This window comes from Ruditapes philippinarum, unplaced genomic scaffold, assembly GCF_026571515.1.
Source record: "Ruditapes philippinarum isolate M1 unplaced genomic scaffold, ASM2657151v2 ctg5679_1_1_1_1, whole genome shotgun sequence".
Classification (NCBI taxonomy): domain Eukaryota; kingdom Metazoa; phylum Mollusca; class Bivalvia; order Venerida; family Veneridae; genus Ruditapes; species Ruditapes philippinarum.
The window spans coordinates 10467-28072 of NW_026861689.1; the positions used below are offsets into that span (position 1 = coordinate 10467).

At 31.4% G+C, this 17606-nt stretch overlaps 1 long non-coding RNA gene across 1 annotated transcript; it reads right to left on the minus strand.

Moving 5' to 3' along the window:
- Positions 1-9423: 9423 nt before the first annotated feature.
- LOC132716521 (uncharacterized) lies at positions 9424-17087 on the minus strand. The gene is made up of 3 exons (XR_009623816.1): positions 16940-17087; positions 16024-16134; positions 9424-10682 (listed from the first exon to the last, which is right to left on the minus strand). It is a non-coding gene; the product is annotated as an uncharacterized LOC132716521 (long non-coding RNA).
- Between the last annotated feature and the right edge of the window lie 519 nt (positions 17088-17606).

Sequence of the window (17606 nt, forward strand, 5' to 3'; positions counted from 1 at the left end):
AAGGTAAAGTTGATTTCCCTTTTCGTTTTCTTCAGGATAGGTTATCTCAATATCTAGATTAATAATTTAAGGTTAGAGTGATTTCCCTTTGTTTTCTTAGGGGAGGTTACTCTATCTGGACTTAATAATGATAAAAGTAAGTGATCTTTTCCCTTTGTTTTCTCAGGGGATGTTAACTCTTCAATATCTGGATAATAAATAATTAAGCGGTTAGAGTGATTTTCCCTTTGTTTTTCCTTCAGGGGCAGGTTACTCTATCTAGATTTAATAATTATAATAGGTTAGAGTGATTTTCCCTTTGTTTTCTGCAGGGAGTGTTTCTCTACTGACTTAATGTTTGAAAAAAGATAAGAGTGATTTCCCTTTGTTCTCTTCAGGGGAGGTTACTCTAATCTGACTTTATTAAATGAAAGAGTAAGAGTGATTTCCCTTTGTTTTCTTCAGGGGAGGTATACTGGCCTTCTAGATTAAATAATTTAAGGTTTGATTGATTTCCTTTGTTTTTTCTGCAGGGAGGTTACTCTATCTAGATTTAATAATTTAAGGGTTAGAGTGATTTCCCTTGTTTTCTTCAGGGGAGGTTACTCTATCAGACTTAATAATGAAAAAAGTAAGAGTGATTTCCCTTTGTTTTCTTCAGGGGAGATTACTCTATCTGACTTAATAATGAAAGGTAAGAGTTGTTTCCCTTCGTTTTCCTCAAGGGAGGTTACTCTATCTGGATTAATAATTAAATGTTAGAGTGATTTCCCTTTCGTTTGTTTTTCTAGGGGAGGTTTACTTCGTATCTGACTTAATAATGGATAAAAGTAAGAGTGATTTCCCTTTGTTTTCTTCAGGGGAGGTTACTCTTTTTAGCTTATAAATGAAAGGTAAGAGTGATTTCCCTTTGTTGTCTTCAGGGGAGGTTACTCTATCTGACTTAATCATGAAAGGTAAGAGTGATTTGCCTTTGTTTTCTTCAAGGGAGGTTACTCTATCTAGATTAATAATGTAAGGTTAGAGTGATTTCCCTTTGTTTTCTGCAGGGGAGATTACTCAACCTGACTTAATATTGAAAAAAGTAAGAGTGATTTCCCTTTGTTCTCTTCAGGGGAGGTTACTCTATCTGACTTATTAATGAAAGGTAAGCGTGATTTCCCTTTGTTTTCTTCAGGGGAGGTTACTCTATCTAGATTTATAATTTAAGGTTAGAGTGATTTCCCTTTTGTTTTCTGCAGGGGAGGTTACTCTATCAGACTTAATAATGAAAAAAAGTAAGAGTGATTTCCCTTTGTTTTCTTCAGGGGAGGTTACTCTATCTAGATTAATAATTTAAGGGTTAGAGATATTTCCCTTTGTTTTCTTCAGGGGGAGGTTACTCTATCTGACTTAATAATGATAAAAGTAAGAGTGATTTCCTTTGTTTTTTTCAAGGGAGGTTTACTCTATCTGGATTGAATAATTAAAGGTTAGAGTGATTTCCCTTTGTTTTCTTCAGGGGAGGTTACTCTATCAGACTTAATAATGAAAAAAGTAAGAGTGATTTCCCTTTGTTTTCTTCAGGGGAGGTTACTCTATCTGACTTAATAATGATAAAAGTAAGAGTGATTTCCCTTTGTTTTCTTCAAGGGAGGTTACTCTATCTGGATTAATAATTAAAGGTTAGAGTGATTTCCCTTTGTTGTTTTCAGGGGAGGTTACTCTATCTGACTTAATAATGATAAAAGTAAGAGTGATTTCCCTTTGTTTTCTTCAGGGGAGGTTACTCTTTTTAGCTTATAAATGAAAGGTAAGAGTGATTTCCCTTTGTTTTCTTCAGGGGAGGTTACTCTATCTGACTTAATCATGAAAAGTAAGAGTGATTTCCCTTTGTTTACTTCAGGGGAGGTTACTCTATCTGACTTAATCATGAAAAGTAAGAGTGATTTCCCTTTGTTTTCTTCAGGGGAGGTTACTCTGACTTAATAATGATAAAAGTAAGAGTGATTTCCCTTTGTTTTCTTCAGGGGAGGTTACTCTTTTTAGCTTATAAATGAAAGGTAAGAGTAATTTCCCTTTGTTGTCTTCAGGGGAGGTTACTCTATCTGACTTAATAATGATAAAAGTAAGAGTGATTTTCCTTTTGTTTTCTTCAGGGGAGGTTACTCTATCTGACTTAATAATGAAAGGTAAGAGTGATTTCCCTTTGTTGTCTTCATGGGAGGTTACTCTATCTGACTTAATAGTGAAAGGTAAGAGTGATTTCCCTTTGTTTTCTTCAGGGGTGGTTACTCTATCTGACTTAATCATGAAAGGTAAGAGTGATTTCCTTTTTTTTCTTCAAGGGAGGTTACTCTATCTGGATTAATCATTTAAGGTAAGAGTGATTTCCCTTTGTTTTCTTCAGGGGAGGTTTACTCTACCTGACTTAATATTGAAAAAAGTAAGAGTGATTTCCCTTTGTTCTCTTCAGGGGAGGTTACTCTATCTGACTTATTAATGAAAGGTAAGAGTGATTTCCCTTTGTTTTCTTCAGGGGAGGTTACTCTATCTAGATTAATAATTTAAGGTTAGAGTGATTTCCCTTTGTTTTCTGCAGGGGAGGTTACTCTATCAGACTTAATAATGAAAAAAGTAAGAGTGATTTCCCTTTGTTTTCTTCAGGGGAGGTTACTCTATCTAGATTAATAATTTAAGGTTAGAGTGATTTCCCTTTGTTTTCTTCAAGGGAGATTACTCTATCAGACTTAATAATGAAAAAAGTAAGAGTGATTTCCTTTGTTTTCTTCAGGGGAGGTTACTCTATCTGACTTAATAATGAAAAAAGTAAGAGTGATTTCCCTTTGTTTTCTTCAGGGGAGGTTACTCTATCTAGATTAATAATTTAAGGTTAGAGTGATTTCCCTTTGTTTTCTGCAGGGGAGGTTACTCTATCTGACTTAATCATGAAAAGTAAGAGTGATTTCCCTTTGTTTTCTTCAGGGGAGGTTACTCTATCTGACTTAATCATGAAAAGTAAGAGTGATTTCCCTTTGTTTTCTTCAGGGGAGGTTACTCTATCTGACTTAATAATGATAAAAGTAAGAGTGATTTCCCTTTGTTTTCTTCAGGGGAGGTTACTCTTTTTAGCTTATAAATGAAAGGTAAGAGTAATTTCCCTTTGTTGTCTTCAGGGGAGGTTACTCTATCTGACTTAATAATGATAAAAGTAAGAGTGATTTCCCTTTGTTTTCTTCAGGGGAGGTTACTCTATCTGACTTAATAATGAAAGGTAAGAGTGATTTCCCTTTGTTGTCTTCATGGGAGGTTACTCTATCTGACTTAATAGTGAAAGGTAAGAGTGATTTCCCTTTGTTTTCTTCAGGGGTGGTTACTCTATCTGACTTAATCATGAAAGGTAAGAGTGATTTCCTTTTTTTTCTTCAAGGGAGGTTACTCTATCTGGATTAATCATTTAAGGTAAGAGTGATTTCCCTTTGTTTTCTTCAGGGGAGGTTACTCTACCTGACATAATATAGAAAAAAGTAAGAGTGATTTCCCTTTGTTCTCTTCAGGGGAGGTTACTCTATCTGACTTATTAATGAAAGGTAAGAGTGATTTCCCTTTGTTTTTTTCAGGGGAGGTTACTCTATCTAGATTAATAATTTAAGGTTAGAGTGATTTCCCTTTGTTTTCTGCAGGGGAGGTTACTCTATCAGACTTAATAATGAAAAAAGTAAGAGTGATTTCCCTTTGTTTTCTTCAGGGGAGGTTACTCTGTCTAGATTAATAATTTAAGGTTAGAGTGATTTCCCTTTGTTTTCTGCAGGGGAGGTTACTCTATCTGACTTAATCATGAAAGGTAAGAGTGATTTCCCTTTGTTTTCTTCAGGGGAGGTTACTCTATCTGACTTAATAATGAAAAATTAAGAGTGATCTCCCTTTGTTTTAATCAGGGGAGGTTACTCTATCTGGATTAATAATTTAAGGTTAGAGTGATTTCCCTTTGTTTTCTTCAGGGGAGGTTACTCTATCTTGCTTATTAATGAAAGGTAAGAGTGATATCCCTTTGTTTCCATCAGGGAAGGTTACTCTATTTGACTTAATAATGAAAGGTTAGAGTGATTTCCCTTTGCTTTTTCACTCCATTTGCAATTTTCACTATCAGATAGTTGATAATAATGTGTTTACCGGCCCCTATCAGACAAATATTAGATAAGTATCTTATTAATAAAGATTGGGGAAAGATAACATCACACGTTCAGAAAAATCCTTTTTAATTCCAGTAAATCTACTATTTCATCATTTTTCCAAATAATTTGCATACAAAAATACTTGTAATTGTTTACAAAATCAATGATATCAATCAATTGCATAAAAGACAAAACTGTTGCATGCTATATTTATTATGAAGTTAGGTGCTACCTATGGCGTGGAAAGCTCTTATGAATTATGATTTTAGCATAACATGTTTAGCGTACATGTTAACCAGATCTTTCTTGCACTTCATTAGTAAATGCAGGTATTTTGTACCGTAAACAAAACAAATAAATTGGTGGTGTTCGACCTTTCATCAGAGTGCTCGGAATATTCCAACATAAAGGGGGACCACTGCCCATGCATCATAGTGTTTAAAAAAAGGAAAAAAGAATTTAAAGTACTGTTGATAAAATACATCTCAAGTAATCAATGAAACCAAATTATGTAAAAAAATATTTGTTTTCGGCCAATGCTTTGATATCTTATATATAACTCAATATAATTCAAATTAGACTGTTAACAAAAATATTTAAAACTAAACTTTCCAATAATATAAGTAAAGATATTGCCAGACTCAAACTAAGTTATTTGAACTATTGTTCCAAAATCAAACTAAGTAAAGTTATGATATTTCAAGTACTCTTCAAGACTCAAACTAAGTAAAGATATTTCAAGTATTGTTCCAGACTCAAACTAAGTTATGATATTTCAATTATTGTTCCAGACTCAAACTAAGCTATGATATTTCAACTAATCTTTAAGACTCAAACTAAGTAAAGATATTTCAAGTATTGTTCCAGACTCAATCTAAGTTATAATATTTCAAGTATTGTTCCAGACTCAAACTAAGATATATAAATTATTGTTCAAAAATCAAACTAAGTAAAGTTATGATATTCAAGTATTCTCTAAGACTCAAACTAAGTTAAGATGTTTCAGGTATTCTTCAAGACTCAAACCAAGTTATGATATTTCAAGTGTGGTTCCAGACTCAAACTAAGTTAAGATACGTCAAGTGTTTTTTCCAGACTCAAACTAGGGTAGGATATTTCAAGTATTGTTCCAGACGCAAACTAATATATTTAAATTATTGTTCCAAACTCAAACTTAGTAAAGTTATGATACTTCATATTTCAAGTATTCTTCAAGACTCAAACTAAGTCAAGCTGTTTCAGGTATTGTCCTAGACTCAAACTTAGATATTTGAATTATTGTTCCAGACTCAAACTAAATTAAGAAATTTCAAGTATTCTTCTAGACTAAAACTAAGTTAAGATGTTTCAAGTATTCTTCAAGACCCAAACTAAGTTAAAATATTTCAAGTGTGGTTCCAGACTCAAACTAAGATATTTGAATTATTGTTCCAGACTCAAACTAAATTAAGAAATTTCAAGTATTCTTCTAGACTAAAACTCAGTTAAGATGTTTCAAGTATTCTTCAAGACTCAAACTTAGTTTAGATATTTGCAGTATTGTTCAAGACTCAGACTAAGTAAAGATATTTCAAGTATTGTTCAAGACCCAAACTTAGTTAAGATATTTCAAGTGTGGTTCCAGACTCAAACTAAGATATTTAAATTATTGTTCCAAACTCAAACTTAGTAAAGTTATGATATTTCAAGTATTCTTCCAGACTAAAACTAAGTTAAGATGTTTCAAGTATTCTTCAAGACTCAGACTTAGTTAAGATATTTCTAGTGTTGTTCCAGACTCAAACTTAGTTAAGATGTTTCAATTATTATTCCAGACTCAAACTAGGTTAAGACTCAAATTAAGTTAAGATATTTCTAGTATTGTTTCAGATCAAGCTCAGTTAAGATGTTTTCAGTATTGTTTCAGACTCACACTAAGTAAAGGTATTTGAAGTATTGTTCAAGACTCAAACTAAGTTAAGATATTTCAAGTATTGTTTCAGACTCACACTAAGTAAAGGTATTTCAAGTATTGTTCAAAACTCAAACTAAGTTAAGATATTTCATGTATTGTTCCAGACTCAACTAAGTAAAGATATTTCAAGTATTGTTCCAAATTCAAACTAAGTTAAGATATTTTAAGTGTTGTTCCAGACTCAAACTAAGTTTAGCTAGTTCAAGTGTTGTTCCAGACACAAGCTAAGTTAAAATATTTCAAATATTGATTCAGACTCAAACTAAGTCAAGATATTTCATGTATTGCTCCAGACTCAAACTAAGTTAAGATATTTCAAGTATTGTTCCAGATTCAAACTAAGTTAAGTCAAGTATTGTTCAAGACTCAAGGTAAGATAAGATATTTCAAGTATTTTTCCAGACTTAAGCTTATTTAAGATATTTCAATTATTGATCAGATTCAAACTAAGTTAAGACTCAAATTAAGTCGATATTTCAAATATTTTTCCAGACACAAGGTAAGTTAAGAAATTTCAAGTGTTGTTCCAGATTCAAACTCAGTTAAAATATTTCAAGTATTGTTCCAGACTCAAGCTAAGTAAAGATTTTTCAAGTGTTGTCCCAGACTCAAACTCAGTTAGATTGTATTAAGTATTCTTCAAGTTAAGATATTTCAATTTTGTTCCAGACTCAAACTTAGTTTAGATATTTTGATTATTATTCCAGATTCAAACTAAGTTAAGACTCAAATTAAGTAAAGATATTTCAAATGTTGTTGCAGACACAAGCTAAGTTAAGAAATTTCAAATGTTCTTCCAGACTCGAACTCAGTTTAAATATTTCAAGTATTGTTCCAGACTCAAGCTTTGTTAAGATATTTCAAGTTTTGTCCCAGCCTCAAACTCAGTTAAGATATTTCAAGTATTGTTCCAAACTCAAACTCAGTTAAGATGTTTCAAGTATTGTTCAAGACTCAAACTCAGTTAAGATATTTCAAGTATTGTTCCAAACTCAAACTTAGTTAAGATGTTTCAAGAATTGTTCCAAACTCAAACTTAGTTAAGATGTTTCAAGTATTGTTCAAGACTCAAACTAAGTTCAGACATTTCATGTATTGTCCCAGACTCAAACTAAGTAAAGATATTTCAAGTATTGTTCAAGACTCAAACTAAGTTAAGATAATTCAAGTGTTGTTCCAGACACAAGCTAAGTTAAAAGATTTCAAATATTGATTCAGACTCAAACTAAGTCAAGATATTTCAAGTATTGTTCCAGACTCAAACTAAGTCAAGATATTTCAAGAATTGTTCAAGACAAGCTTAGATAAGATATTTCAAGTATTTTTCCAGACTTAAGCTAATTTTAGATATTTCAATTACTGTCCAGACTCAAACTAAGTTAAGATTTTTATAGTATTGTTCAAAACTCAAACTTTGTTAGGATATTTTAATTATTGTTCAAGACACAATTAAGTTAAGATATTTCAATTATTCTTCATAACTCAACTTATGTTAAGATATTTTAAGTTTTGTGCCAGGCTTAAACTAAGTTAAGATATTTCAAGTGATTTTCCAGACACATGCTAAATTATTTCTAGTAGTGGTCTGCATAAAAACTAAGCTTTTTTTCATTTATATACGTTTAGATAGTAAAGCAGTTCCCACGACACAAGTTAATTTCAATTTTTGTCCCAAATATTAACAAATACATTAATGTTTCAAACTATGAAAGGACATCGTTAGAATTATTTAGAATTTTAAGGATGTTGAGAGTTTTTTCAAAAATATTGTCCACAACTGAAAACGATTTTAACAAATCTGTTTAAAGAAATATTTACGAAAGCAAAGAAGTTTCCAAGATACAAGATAGATTTAAAATGTCAAATGTTGTTCTTTAAAATATTCTCTAGTATACAAAATTTTAATGTTTTACCCTCTGTTTACCCGTGACACAAATTATAGCCAACTATTTTAAATAATACTTTAAAAAAATCGTGATTCTATTAAGTAAAGATACTAGGTCTATAGTATTTTCATATTTTTATATGTAGTTAGTGAAAAGATTGTAATCAAAGCATTCATCATTAAATCTACCCTAAAATTGGTTGAAATATTTCAAGTTCTGTATACTTGTAAAAAAGAAGTATCCAATTTTGACTATTGTGTGTTCCTTTAAATTGTGTTTGATGTTAAATTTAATATTGCAGAAGAATTTTTTTATGACCAAAGGGAGACCACTCTTGCACGGTGTAACCTCCCCTGAAAATTGAAATGACGTCAAAGACCAAAGGGCGACTACTCTCCCTATATTGATAATTAAACATTATGCCTTTTGCGGCTAAATTTTCACAACCAAATGTTACTTTTGATTGATATTTGTTGGAAGTTTTACAGTAGCATTATGAAAGTCATTTTCCCCAAAAGTTAATGTTAGTACCAAAGATGTGTGAGAGTTATCAGTTAGAAAAAAATAACAAGTGGTAATGGATTGTAAACTGACGGGAAAATGACATTTTATCATTTTATACTTGGTTTAAACAATATTTATTTCTTCATCAATATTTACAGACAAAATTACAATATATTTATTGCATTTAGGATTGAGTAGAAAGCTTGGAGCATATATGAAACTCTCTCCTGTAAAAACATATTAACAATTTTTTTTAGTAAAAACATGACATAGTTTTTGTAGCAACAGTTCATTGTACCTGCATTTAATTCCTTCCATATATTTACAAGAAGATAATAAATACCTACTACGTATGACGTAATTTGTAAAGGATCATAAAGAGGAGCTGAACATGTCAAGTGTGTAATGCAATGCCTATATCAACTCGACATGGGAGAAAGGGAGATAAATAGGCAAAAGGAAAAAAAGAGATCAGAATGGAGACAAAAGTGGAGAAGAAGGGGGGAAAGGGGGTTACTGTGATATAATGGAAAGTGTAGGTCCTATTTAAGAAAATTACAAGAATTAAATCATTTTATACTTGTTTTAATGAAGAGAAGTCTCCTTTGGTCCGTATCATTTGAATTTTCAGGGGAGATCAATCTGTATTTTAAAACAAGTAGCCTCCCTTTTCGCTTGATGTAATTTGCAAAACAATAAATAAATATAAATTAATTAATTAATTAATTAATTAAAAAGAAAAACTTTAAAAAAATAAAACAGGCAAGTAAAGTTAAAGAAATTGACAGAATAACGTATCAAAAGTGAAAAAAAATAAGCTAAATGATGCTAGCCCCACCCCCTTTTTTAGCTTTTTTGTCAGATCATATAAAAATTGAAAACAACAACAATAAAAAAATCAACAAAAAAAACAAGCATAAACGCATGCATCGTTGGATACCCACGTTTGATAAACATGTAATCAAGATGAATGTTAATGGTTAGGCAGTGGATATCAGTGGCTATCCGGCAATGAAGCTTGGAAATGAAAATGATAAAGTAACCCTTTGTGACTCCTTATTTAAAGCATTTAAAAAAAATGAAACAAATGATACTTCTAAATATAAAGGAACACATTATATCATGTATATGGTTGATAATATTATCGGAAGCGGACTTGTATTTCATTATTTTTGTTTTCATTTTATTTCATTATTGTTTATTTCATTTCATTTTGTTGTTTTTATTTTATTTTATTCATAGTTTTATTTCATTCTTTTATTCCATTATTGTTCTTCTGGTCGTTATTACAATTACTTTAATATTTAATTTCATTTTTTCACCATTGCATGTGTTTGAATGATAAAATATTTCATCGTTGGAGTTTTCATTATGTTTCATTAATGTTGTTTTTGGTGGTAGTGGTGATATTCTTGGTGGTATTATTATTATCTAAATCTTAAGAAATTTCAAATGGATGTTTCTATCATGACGTTGTTAAATTATCATTATTTCTCATTGTACGGCCTAGTATGTCTTTATTAACTATTAAATGTTACATATTACACTTCTTGAAATATACATTGTAAAAATGCTCATCATTCATTTCTGCAATTTTACTATTGCCATTATGTTAACGGTACAGTATGTTTGCATATATATATTAAGTCTTAATAAATGTAAATACATTCCTGATCAAATTTTACTTATCACACCAATTGAAATATACATTGCAAAAAAGTGCATTATTCATTATTGCAATTATACTCATTATTGCCATTACAATACATTGACGGTACAGTATGTTGGTAAATAGAAGATGTACAATGCAAAAAGCAAATAAAATATCCCTTCTATTCTGTTCACATCACGGCATTTATGAAGGTATTATTTTTTCAAGCTCATGTAGAAAATCCAATCTAGCTAACATCCTTTATGGTTTTTATTACTACGCCAAAAACTTATCACTTCATAATTGCCATAAATATTAGACAGTTACATCTTAATATATTTCTTAAACTTGGCAGAAAAAAACACCATTCAGAAGTTGAACATGACATTTTAGAAAGATACCAAATCGTATCAGGTGGATTAAAATCTCTTTGTCAAATATGTTGTAACAGCATGCAGTAGTTCCAAACCGGAAGCATAGTTATTCTGCTGACTGTAAAGAGGGTGGTGTTTTCTTCGTTCCTTCACCCGCTCAATTTACCATGTTCCGTATTTCTGAAATGTAAAGATCACTGATACACCTGCATTGTAAAAATTATATTCACCTTAGAATCAACTGTTTTTCGTTAAAGGCACATTATGCCTCAGAAGTTAATAATTTTTTTCTACATTAGGTCGTGCAAACATGAGTATTAAATAATGCTTTAAAAAAAGCATGTTAGATGCTTATTAGCAAAATAAAGTATTGCTGAATGTGAAAATATTTGTTTTAAAGGTCGCGAAATGTAAACACAGTAGTATTTTAACTTCCACACAAAATACTAAATCACTAAAACTGTTTTCAAAAAGCAAAAGATTATTCAGATAAATGATCAATGAATTTCTGTTTTGAAACTATAATAGGACACCAAATAATATGCCAATGAGCCAGTCTATAGTCGATCGTTCTAAAACTTAACGGTTGAGAGAGGTAACAACTGAGGCAGTGTCACTCACTTCATTTGCTCCGCCTCTGTTGAAGTTTGCCTCCGTCTTAAATTGTCGCCAAATGTAATATGATGCTCCGTATGCTAGCATTTAGTCTTCGTTGACGGGGCGGAAGGGAACCAGGAAAACTTTGATCAATATTACTTGTCGAATCATTAAATTACAAGCTACAAAGCCTAAACCACGCCAACTATCAGAGAGGCGGTTCTGTCCCAACCGTTAAGAAAGTATGCCAAACTCTGCGCACCGGTTACACTACGTCATACGGTCAGTAAGGGGAGATCACTGCAGAACTGTTCGTCCTCAAAATCATTCAAACATTATGCAATTCACACCAATATTTAAATAGACAGTCATATTCTCGGCACATAATTATCTTGAATTTATTTTAAGTATTCCAATCATTTCAATTTTACTTGTTATACAACTTATTTGGCTTTGACCAGACGTTTCAATCTTTGTCACAACAGACAAACATTTCAAAATTTCAGACATGGCAATCCCTTGTGAATTTATGCATTAGGTTCTACTTTTTCACAAATAAATGCAACTTAATTATTAAACAACGAGCACATACCAAGAACATGGAGAAAAAAATGATTTGTGCTTCGAATATTCAACTGTAATAGAAAGCGATTTTCAATGCTGATTGATTGTTCTCATCATTTGGCAGCGTCTTTGATGTGCAGCATCAACATTTAACTTGTATAATGTATAAAATATTCACATCACTTGTAACGCTTTGCGTTTCACTTGCAAAAGACAGCAGACGCACGGGTTGAACCACCAAATTAAAAAAAAAAACAATGTTATCATTACTCTTATTCAAAAATGCACATAATAGAATTCAGGAATACAACAAACAAATAATTACGTCTTACTCAAATAGTGGTCATAAAGCTTTTATTCACTTGATGTCATTAAACGATTCTCTTATTATTTCTAGTATATTCTTAACTGCAATGGTTCAATTATTCTGGTTGGGTTTAACCCTTTACCTATTGGTCCGTGCACTCCGTGCCCAGGCTATATATTATCGTCTGCTCAAATTTGTATTTTGTTATTGAAATCCCATAAACTTCAAATGGACTGTTCCAAATTCAATGCAGGGCAGATCCATTACACTAATTTAGTAGGTGAATGGTTACTGTCTCGACGGTACTTATCAAGAAAACAATAATAATTTTTCAGCTTTACTGGCGGAAGAAGGTCCAAAATACACGGGGGGGAATCACGTGACTTTGTATAGTAATACCCACGAGAAAATGGCTACTGCTGAGCCCCGGTAAGTACCTTATTATGTTAAATTAAGGTGACAAACGTTTCTTAAATCAAAACAAAACCTAGCGTATCATATGCGCGATAATTTTCTTCAAATGACATACAAAGTGCATTATCCTACGTTTTGTGGTTTTTGAGAACATTGTTTGAATTGGCTGAAAATTGCACATTCAGCGATAGTAATTCGCACGAAGCGATATAACTTGGTACCAAAATAAAGGAAAATAAGCCTTCTTTTTGCACTTAAGACACCAAATCAATCATTTTATTGACATCTGTCATCGTAGAAGTTCATATAAAATTTTGTTTGAAGGTCTGTAGTCTACAAATGTTCATTGCAAGTGTATAGTAAGTAAAACGAACAATTTCTGGATAGTAAGTTACACGAAAACAAAATAGTAAGTTTCACGCATAGTTTCCAATAGCTTGCTAAAATGTGACGAAACTATTTTATAATTATTTGGTTTCAAATTTGCAAGTGTGTTCCGTCTACGGTGACAGAGATACAAATATCGAGAGAGTATTTTAATAATAATTCATATTATTTCATAATACATGTATTCAAATTCATATAATTTCATTAAAGATTACTTAACTTAAAAAAAACTAAATGAGACATTGACATTGATACTCAACAATGTACGTTACACTTGGCCCCTTTTCACGTTAGACTGGACCCACATCCGTTATCCTTAGAACTAGCTATATAAAGAAATAACTGTACACAACACCATCATTTACTTTTCAGTACCTGCAATTTGGACAAAAAACGCAAAGAGAAGACATTCGCCATATCACATTGATATTTAATGCCATCAAAGAACTGGTATACCAAGTTTTTATTAAATTTATTCTTTTATACACTGGCAGATTTTATAAATTAACCCAAGAAGTTTTGTTAAAACGTTACGTTTTACTATACGTTTATTTTCTTACCATGTGCAAATGTGTTGCGTCGTAAACTATTACTTTTTGTTTGTGATAAAGTAAGTAAATAAGATATTCAGGGCGTCCATGGTCGAGTGTTTAATATCCCTGATTTTTATACACATGCTTCTCACTGCTATGGATTCTAGTCCGACCAGAGTCCTTGAATTCTTTCATCAAACTAGGGTGTCCCGACATTGACGGTGTGATTTGAAACCCAGCATCTAAGATTGTTTTATGTCAATATTTTTTTTAACTCCACTTGCCTTCACTTTAAAAAGTGTAAATATCTTTGACCGTTTGATTTCAAATATTCGTTTTTATTTAAAGGTCAATTATGCCTCTTAAATGCTATCATTTTTATTTTAAAAAAAATTTTGTTTATTTTTGGTATCTTGTTACAGTTTCCGAAAACATACTCATTTGCTAGATACTTAAACTACCTTTTGCATCTTTGGTTCTGTTGGAAAATGGTATACCTTTAGTGAATAAGTATTTCGTATGGAAGTCAAAATACTACTTTGTTTACATTTTGCTACCTTAACGACACATCACTTAATGTTCAGCGCTACCTTTTTCAGTTGTAATAAAATTCTATCATGCGTTTTATCCATTATTTAAACATTATGAAACACATGTTTGACATTTCTAAAGAATTAAAACAATATGGATTTCTGAGACACAATGTGCCTTAATCATAACTTGTATCACTGTATCATTGTTGTTTTTTTGTCTTTCTTTTTTTTTGTAAGAAGTTATTTTGTTCTTGCGAATTCTTCAATATATTTTCATAAATTAAGTAGCATAGTGACTAAATGTAACAAATACCGCCATATAAAAACATCAGCATTCAGTTAATAATAATCACCATACCAATTAGCAAGCAATTATATTTTCTAATTACAGTAAAATGAGGGCCAAGACACACCTCAAACTGCAGAGGTCAAAGAACTACTATCGCAACAGAAAAATAACACTGAGCTGTGTAATATCAAATCCCATCAAAAGTTCATTTGATATATTATGATTACAACCAATTAAGCATTCGTTCTATAGACAAAAAGTGAAATATTTGATCTTGAATAATTGAAATAAATATTTTCTATCTCTTTACATATGGACTTTAACTTTCTTTTAATGTATATGTATGTATGCTAATGGAAACTGTGCGTGAAACTTACTATTTTGTTTTCGTGCGACTTACTATCCAGAAATTGTTCGTTTTACTTACTATACACTTGCAAAGAACATTTGTAGGCTACATACCTTCGATAATATATTTTATATGGACTTCTACGATAACAGATGTTAATAAAATGATTGATTTTGTGTCTTCAGTGCAGAAAGTAAGCTTATTTTCCTTTATTTTGGTACCAAATTATATCGCTTCGTGCGAATTACTATCGCTAAATGTGCAATTTTCAACCAATTCAAACAATGTTCTCAAAAACCACAAAACGTTGGATAATGCACTTTGTATTGTCATTTGAAGAAAATTAACGCGCATATGATACGCTAGGTTTTGTTTTGATGTAAGAAACGTTTGTCACCTTAATTTAACATCATAAGGTACTTACCGGGGCTCAGCAGTAGCCATTTTCTCGTGGGTATTACTATACAAAGTCACGTGATTCCCCCCCGTGAAATAGCCCTCTATAAATTATTTTAGACAAGGTGGGGCACTCGAGTAGAACCACCAATTTTCTCTGCCAATTAAGCTAGCTGTGGATCACCTCTGTGGATCATCTCTGCACATGAAACTATTCATGAATTCAAAGTCGCTGCCCATAATAGTGAAAGAAAGGGGGGGGGTGAAAATGATTTGAAGTCAATGAATTCATTCAACCACTCGGTAACGGACGCCCTTTATTATAACTAAAACTTTTTTTAGTTTTATCAAATTTTAATAATGAAGAAAAATGTTCGATACCAGTGTAGGTGTACATGTATTTACTTAGCCAAAGCAATTCATGACTGAATAACAACAACAAAGGTAACTGCTTCTGTGTTAAGCAAAGAAAAAATATTTTATCAAACCCGAACATGAAACAATTCACAATGCCGTACTGTTTCAGAACCAAATGAATACACGTCTCATTCAAGAGCTATAAACAAGCATTAAAGCTGCACGCCTTCAGATGAACCAAAAATATTTCAAGAAAAAATGTACTCAGATTTTAAGAGAAGTAAAAAGATTTAAGATTCAAGTAATTAATTATGTGTTAAATGTCTTTAACGACCTAAGTTGCAGTACTTATTTCCATATTTCTACTGCGTGACTAACGCAGTAATGGCTATTATTGTATATTTTGGCCTTTTTTGGTAATTTAAGTAGACTGTAAATGCTGTTTGTAATGTGTAAATTACTTTCCTTGTTCACTACACTATATTTTTCTATTAGATACATTTTTAAAATTTACATGAAGAATGAGCATGAATCTGGAGGCATGCTGCTTTAATCTGCAGAAATTATTAAATGGACTTTTCCACATTTTATTTAAGGAACAGTCCATTATAAATTATTATAACTAATAATCACATGAAAATGAAAATTGGAAGTTAGCAAACAGTAACGAGGCTGGTCAAACTGCACAACAGTGCAGGCTGGCCTGGCTCTATTCTGGAGGCAAAGACTAATGACTTTCGCTTTCAGCAGGCTAAGAAACAAATCTATACATATCTTTATAAAACCTACTATTACCTCATCTTAATCAGTAGGTTCCAGTTCTGTGATAAGGATGTAACATGCTAAGATCAGTTTGCCGGTGCTCATTTCATATCTTTCGTTCTTTCCTAATTTCAAATCCTGAAACTGAAATATAGGTTTAAAAAATTATTTATTTATAGATTGAAAATTAAGATGTTATCGGAGTGCCACAATCAAAGTCACCAGTTCATAACAAAATACACATTATGTATTAGAAAAAGTTATGATATTTTATAGTATAATTATAATAAGAGATATTTTCATCTCCCTTATTTGTAATACATTCATAATTATCTCCCTTCCTTCGGCACAATCACTAATGTGGTGCCGATATTTTTGACCTATTTGTGAATTAAGTTATTGAATGTATATTTTTTTGTATTTAGATTGTAATACTTTAAGGAAGCGAGTGATCTCGGAAAGAATAGTTCTTTATATTCTGTTCAGTTAATTTTTTTTCTAGAAAAGCAACAATAATTACAAATAGTCATGTTCCATTTAAAATTAACATGCTTTCAAAATACAAAAATTGTACCAAATTAAAAGTTGTCATTATTAATGAACTGTAATCAGTATTTTCTGATTATTTTGTGTAATACAATATGTTGATTAACGCTCAGCCTTCTAGTGCCAAAATAATATACATGTACCCGTGCGACCAGTGCAGACCAAAATCAGTCGGCATATCCTTAACATCTGCTCATGATCTGCACTATTCCATATTAAGTCAGTACATATTTTGAAATTTTTCCTTAAAATGAGTAATGGTTTTGTCCAGATTTGAAGATGGGCAAGTCCATTTAAATTATGTTGCAGAGTTAACGGAATAATCAGCGACTCACAAACCGTTATCTGTAAAATGTATTGTTCTATGTTTAGCTAAAATTTGTATTTCTTCAAAATATCTTACCTCAACCCTCATTTCATATACTGAACGTCAAGTAACTGAGATCACAACATCGAGTAGCAGACACACAGGAAGTCGCAAATTTCCACTTTAAAATTTATTGTCGTCTGCTACCTGTGGATACACTATTGGTAACATGGTCGAAAATAATTGTAACTAAGATTAACACTTAACACTTTGAAGCAAGAAAGAAAACAACACATGAAACTTAGGGTACAAAAATTGTCATAAGCTGTAACATATATGTATTTTCTGGAAACAACAACATATTTAGTCAAAATCAGTTTAAACGAGCCAGACGTAGACCATATGTCGGCCATTTTGAAAACAATATGTCATCATTTAAATCGCAGTAATGGTGTTTTATTTCAGTTTTTTTCATGTTTCAGTCAAAATTTCTACATGTTATTTTGCATAATTTTAAATATTAAAAGTATCTTTACATTATACCTCAAAATTTATTTTTTCAACGAACAAGAACATTTAGAAAATGATGATTGTTTCAGACGTATGCACAAATTTAACGGACTATTGTTGCTTTTTGCAAAAGTTTGTAAAATGTTGTTCTGTTTTACGTAAAAATCTATAGATTTAAAATATTTTGCACAAACACTTTGTTGTTTAGGTGTTTGAATAAAATATGTCAATTCTGACCAATTTTAACACTGCT